This window comes from Silene latifolia, chromosome 2 (assembly GCF_048544455.1).
Source record: "Silene latifolia isolate original U9 population chromosome 2, ASM4854445v1, whole genome shotgun sequence".
NCBI lineage: Eukaryota > Viridiplantae > Streptophyta > Magnoliopsida > Caryophyllales > Caryophyllaceae > Silene > Silene latifolia.
Genome location: NC_133527.1, coordinates 90487215 through 90493906, shown reverse-complemented (window position 1 = coordinate 90493906; position 6692 = coordinate 90487215). Strand labels below are relative to the sequence as shown.

Sequence of the window (6692 nt, the reverse complement as noted above, 5' to 3'; positions counted from 1 at the left end):
CAGCCGGTATCACAACTACTCAAATTACCATGCCAGAATTCGAGATGAAGCCGGCTTTCATTAGCCATGTGGAGAGGAAGTAATTTGGGGGAAGTCCTTTGGAGGATCCCAATTTGCATGTGCAAAATTTCTGCGATTATTGATCCGTCAAACGGGCGTCACTCAAGCCCAAATAAGGGAAATACTTTTCCCTTTCTCTTTGAAGGACAAGGCCAAGCTTTGGATCAATAGCCTTGACCGCACCGCCATGGGAATCACCAATTGGGAGACATTGGCTCTTGCTTTCTATCAAAAGTTTTTTTCCACCGGAGAAAACTCAAACTTTGAGGAGCCAAATCACCGAATTCCGTAAACAAGCTCTTGGGAGCTTATATGAAGCTTGGAAGAGGTACAAGGAGAGACAAAGATAATGCCCACATCATGGGTTAGATGATTGGTCTCTAGCTATAACATTCTATAATGGATGTTGTGCCGAGTCCCGAAGGATTCTTGATTCCGCCAACAATGGGCGGTTTGATCAAATTGACACCGACCTTGCTCATGCCACGATCGAATATATGGCGGTCCATGATGCACAATATGTCAATTACCGAATTGTGCCACTCAAAGGTAAAGAAGAATCCTCCAACAACTCTGTCTTGCTAGCTCAAATTGCCTTACTTCAACAACAATTGGCGGAAAGAGATGCTAGAGATTCCCTCCAACAACTAAATGTCGTGTTTTTTACAAGTCAAATCATCGTTTGTGACAGTTGCGGAGGTGCGGGTCATTACACCGCTCATTGCCAAGCTCCCATCGAAGAGGTAAATGCTTTTTAAGCTTTAAGACAGACTTCTTATCCACCGGGTAAATTTTCAAATACATATAATCCAAATACAAGATTTCACCCGAATATGTCTTATAGAAGCAACAATGTGCTTAATCCTCAACCAAAACCCCCACCACAACAAAATGCCTATGTCCCTTAACAACAAAAGTATAATCCACCACCGGGTTATCAAAATCAACAAAGGCCCCCACAACAAAATTACCAACAAAATCAACCCCCACCACAAAATACCCAACAAAAGAACCAAGAAGGACGAAAGCTTGAGGGCTTGATAGTCCAAATACAAAAGGAATTATTGGCTCAAATCCAAAAGAATGAGCAAGCTCAAAATGCCGCGATCAAGATGTTGGAGCAACAAATGGCTCAACTCGCCTCATCTAGCTCTCAAAGGAAAACGGGTCAACTACCCCCTCAAGGTGAGCAACCACATGCTATCCTTAATGCTATCTCCTTAAGAAGCGGTGCGAAATATGATGGGCCATCCATGCCCAACTAAGATGAGGAGGTACTTGTTGAGTTGGAGATTTCTCCAAATGGTAAAGAAATTGAAGATGTTCCAAAGAAGGTGGATGATCCACTTGTTGTTGAGAAAGTCAAAGATGTGGAGGATGTTCCACCAAAGAAAGATGTTGAAGCAAAGATGCCGGAAAAAGTCAAAGTTCCATTCCCTCATAGATTGGCCAAGTATCAAAAGAATTCTCAATTCGGAAAGTTCATGAAAGTTCTGAAGAATCTCCAGGTAACCGTTCCTTTTACCAAATTAATCACTCAAATTCCATCTTACACTAAATTCATGAAAGACATTTTAACTAAGAAGAGGACTTTTGATGAAGTTGAAATAATAGCTCTCACCGCCGAGGTGAGGGCTCTTTTGCAAAACAAGTCCCCTTCTAAGTTAAAAGATCCCGGTAGCTTTTCTATTCCATGCACAATTGGCATCTACCAAATTGATAAAGCTTTATGTGATTTAGGGGCTAAGCTTAATATGGGAGTCTTAAAATGTACTAGTGTCACATTGCAAATGGCGGACCGTTCTATAAAACGCCCTTTGGGAGTTTTGGAGGATGTTCCCGTTAAGGTTGGTAAATTTTTCATTCTGGTTGATTTTATTGTTCTTGATATGGCCGAAGATGCCCAAATCCCAATCATTTTGGGAAGACCCTTTTTACATACCGCGGGTGCGGTAATTGATGTCAAGAATGGTAAAATCACATTAGAAGTGGGTGACGATAAGGTCACATATAATTTGAACAAAGCCATGAAGAGTCATATGATAGAAGACTATTGACATTTTGGATGTTGTTGACATTGTTATAGAAGACTCTACACCTCGATCTTTATCTAAAGATCCCTTGGAGGCACTCTTGTTATTGGAATCATTTACATGTGATGATGATATTGGAAATGAGGATATTGATGCTTTGGAGCAAGAATTGGATGGAGAGGAGCTATCATTGGAAGAAATTTCACACTTCATAGGTTTGGTTGCTCCACCTCAAGACCTTGAGGTACAAAAACCCGAACTTAAGCCCTTCCCTTCCAATTTGAGGTATGCTTTTCTTGATGATAAGGAGATGTGTTCGGTAATTGTTAGTGCTAAATTAGACGAGAGTCAATTGGCTAAAGTGCTTCATCTCTTAAGGTCTCACAAGAAATCCATTGGTTACAAACTTGATGATTTAAAGGGCATAAGCCCCGAATTTTGCATGCATCGAATTAATCTTGAGGAAGATCATAGACCATGTGTCCAAGGTCAAAGACGACTAAATCCTAACATGCAAGAAGTGGTAAAAAAGGAAGTTCTTAAATTGTTGGATGCGGAAATTATTTATGCTATTTCCGATTCCAAATGGGTGAGTCCGGTCCAAGTGGTTCCTAAGAAAGGGGGAACCACCGTAGTCAAAAATGATAAAAATGAATTAATTCCAACTAGAATTATGACGGATTGGAGAATGTGCATTGACTATAGGAGGCTAAATCTAGCCACCAAGAAAGGCCACTACCCTTTGCCTTTTATTGACCAAATGTTGGAGCGGTTGGCATGTCACAAATACTTTTGCTATCTAGATTATTATTCCGGGTTCTTTCAAATACCCATTCACCCGGATGACCAAGAGAAGACCACATTTACATGTCCCTATGGTACCTTTGCTTACCGTAGAATACCTTTCGATATTTGTAATGCCCCCGCCACTTCCCAATAACGTTGCATGATAAGCATCTTTTCCGACTTTATCGAGTCTATCATGGAGGTGTTTGTTAGAAAATATTAATCTCATTAATTTAACATATTCATATATGTGAGAAATTATTTAGTCATAAAATAAATACAAATCTTATGCATGCAAACTTAAATTAAAAGAGAAGAAATCATCAACCCTTACTATGAATTTCGGTTTAATGGGCACCAACAAGATCTCCTTCTTGTTAGTTCTTGAGCTTTCCAATAATGGATGAACAAGATTCAAGTTTAGAATCTCTCCCAAAAGCATATACCCAAGGAAAACTCATAATAACTAATATTATTTTGTACTAGAAATAATACAAGTCTTACATAAAATTGACACAAAACAAATTTGTATTTCTCTTGAAAATTTCGGTCAAGAGGAATGATTTGTAAGGTTTATTTCTCTCTAAGATTCTTCACAAGATGGAGAAAATAAAATTTTCTTACACTAGAAAATTATATGTGTAGTAAATGAATGAATAATAGAGAAAAACTCTATTGTGCACACATAAGAAAACCGGTTGGGGGGGGGGGGGGTTCAATTTTGGGGAGCCAATGCATGGTCTTGTTCTTCTCAAGGCAAGACTAGGCATGCATGGCTAGAGGTAGTGTTTTTATCATTATGTTTTCCACTAAGATAAAAAACACAATATATAAACCTTAATCCCCTAAATTTCGGTACATTTGAGATAAAATGGGAGGTCCATTTTATTTTGTCATTTGTCAATTGTGACATATGTGACATGTTACTTGACATGTGAATTTGTAATGTATTTTTAACATATTAAAAATACACATACTCATAAATTATGTCATATATAAAATTGACTAGTAATTCATAATTACTTGTACCAAAACGGTTTATCAAATTATAAATTACAACGTCTTGTATTTATAATAAATTATTCATTCAATTTCAATTTCAATTGTTTCGTAAACAATAATTTAATCTAAGTAACAAGGCAATTTGATTACTTAGACCGTATCTAATTTAATCGAATTACAACAAGACACGTTAACTATACTCACAAAATCATCCGTCAATTTTAAGCAATTTAATTAACTCGTATCGGCATACGATTAATTAAATAATAAATTAAGAGTATTTCCCTCTAGGTATGACCTAAGGGGATCAACTGATCACCACCGTCGCACGACAGTAATGTCAAACTCTAGACAGCCAATCATTACCGATATGTGTGGACCAGTTGACTGTAAAATATTACATCCCACATGTATTCTTAAAATGAGATTTAAACATGTGATCATCATGATCGACAATTGTGATCGCATTATTGTTGGAGGACACATATTCCAACAATCTCCCACTTGTCCTCGACAAGTGTGCGTCATCAATTCTCTTGTCCTATTACTATCTCCCACTCAATGCAAGGTGTCTTTCAGGTCGTACTTGCAAGTGATCATATCGAGAGTGGTTTCCTCGATCTGGAGAATAACTCATTGACCGGAGTTATCTTCCATAGATACCTTCCGAGCGCGGCCACGCATTTCCAGTTCATTACTCCTCGAGTGGCCCTGAGATATTGTTTTAACCCTGACAAGGGGGTGGACAATTCCTATTGCACTTATTCCCTTCGATTAGCCACAGCCATCATAACCCAAAATATGCCCATTTGACCCCATTTACGAAGGTCGTAGTAACACAAATCAAAGTTAATCTGAAACTGTGCCACCTTAGGCGAACAGACTTTAGTCAAAAGAATCGACTCATTAGAATACTATAGTTGCTCTCGCCACGACCAGGCTATATAAATTTGCCAGAACTCTATAAGCGGTCATAAGGCCCGACAAAGTGTTCCAAACAGTCTGCCTATGTGATCGACTAGTCATCTCATATGACTCTATGGCACTTGAACTTGCCATCAATCGCATCACACTCTAGTCACTTCGAGACGTCACCTCATATAAGTGAATATGGGCGAATACCATGTTAATCCGGGTTCACTTTAACGGGGTTCAATATTGTCTCTACAACCTGTTTGGATGTAAAAAAGTATAAAAGGAGTTTTCAGATTTAAAAACTCGAACGATAAATGTGATTATCATATGAGTAGTCAATACTTGATTACTACTTCATATTCTATAATCCAGTTTGATCTTGAATGTAGTTGTTCATCTCAATTCAATTGAAATGACATGACTCATCATGTTAAGCCTATGAGAAGTCTTTGGTTAGTAGGTTTTATCAACTTCTTGTACCTTACTCAAACTTACTACATACTCGTTTTCCTTTATAATGTATACATTTGCATTACAAAACTTTCTGAGTACGTGTCGAGATCCAATCAAAACATAGGCCCTCTAGCCTTACAATAGCTCCCACTGTTTTCACAGTGTGCGGGACCCATCCTTCTTGCACATCTCATGATTGCAAGTATACTCAATTTCCGTTGTAAATATTTCTCATTGTTCTTTATTGCCTTGAACGATTCTAGAAAATCTATTTCTTAAATAACATAGCCACAATGGTATCTTAACCATCCTAATGTGTTTTGATTATGGTTTTGTTGGAAACCATGCGCAATCTCAATTGTCAATTGTCATTTGTGTAACACCCTTACACAGAATTGCATCAAAACACTTAACTTTACACCCTTAATGCTTCCACAAGCACATAAAGATAATCTATATGGCTACTTGGTAACAATTACTTCAATTCGATTTTAAAACAATTCATCATACTCAAAGCATATGAAGTGTTATACATCATTACTTATTTAATTGATCCGACAGCGGAAGCAAATGGAATCAATCAAATATGTTCAACTTGATTGAACTAGTCATGAATCTTATCAATATAAGACTTCTTCTATGACGCTAATATCATGTAGATTTATCTTCATAAATCCGGATATTAAACTTGTATTATAATACTCCAAAAGTCTTAAATCATTCCCAATGATCAATATGTCATCCACATATTTGACTAATTAAAATTACCGTAACTCCCACTAAACTTTATGTATAAACACAACTTCTCGACCTATCGAGAAATTTTTTATAACATGATCAAAATATTGATTCCAACTCATTGATGTCCTACTTAAGACCCTCTCTTAAGTTTCACATTATCTTAGGATGGTAAAAATCTACAAAACTCAAGACATGCATTGAATACATTCCTTCTAATTGAAGAAGTGGGATTTAGATTCACTTGCTATATGTATATCATTATAATGAAACACAATCCCTAAGAAGATCCAAATAGACTTAAGCATTTCAACTAGTGCAAAACCCTTTGCCACCAATCAAGCTTTGATATCTAACAATTCACTAGGACTTTATTTCGGATTTTCATGGCACTATGCCTTGTATTAAGTTGTGACTTAAACACTCTCATGTAAGTCATATGTTCATTACTTTCCATAAGTAATCATCTTGAATCAAACAATTTCTTTGTAAGTTGCAAGCTCTTTACTTTCTAAAAGTAACACTAATTCATCGTCTTCAACAAGTGATGACTTTAACCTCCTAGGTTTTGAAGAAACAACGTCTTACACAAAAAGTCTCATATAGCCAAGAAAGATCAGTTTCTCGCGACATAACATTCTTTTGTGGCTCTTGAATAATTTCTCCCACTCTGTCTTCTAGAAATAAACTTGTTTTCTAGGAAGA

The 6692-nt window shown here is 37.0% G+C and overlaps 1 non-coding gene across 1 annotated transcript; it reads right to left on the bottom strand.

The window, feature by feature from the left end:
- Positions 1 to 320: 320 nt before the first annotated feature.
- On the bottom strand, positions 321 to 427 carry LOC141644916 (small nucleolar RNA R71). The gene has a single exon (XR_012544517.1). It is a non-coding gene; the product is annotated as a small nucleolar RNA R71 (small nucleolar RNA).
- Positions 428 to 6692: the final 6265 nt, after the last annotated feature.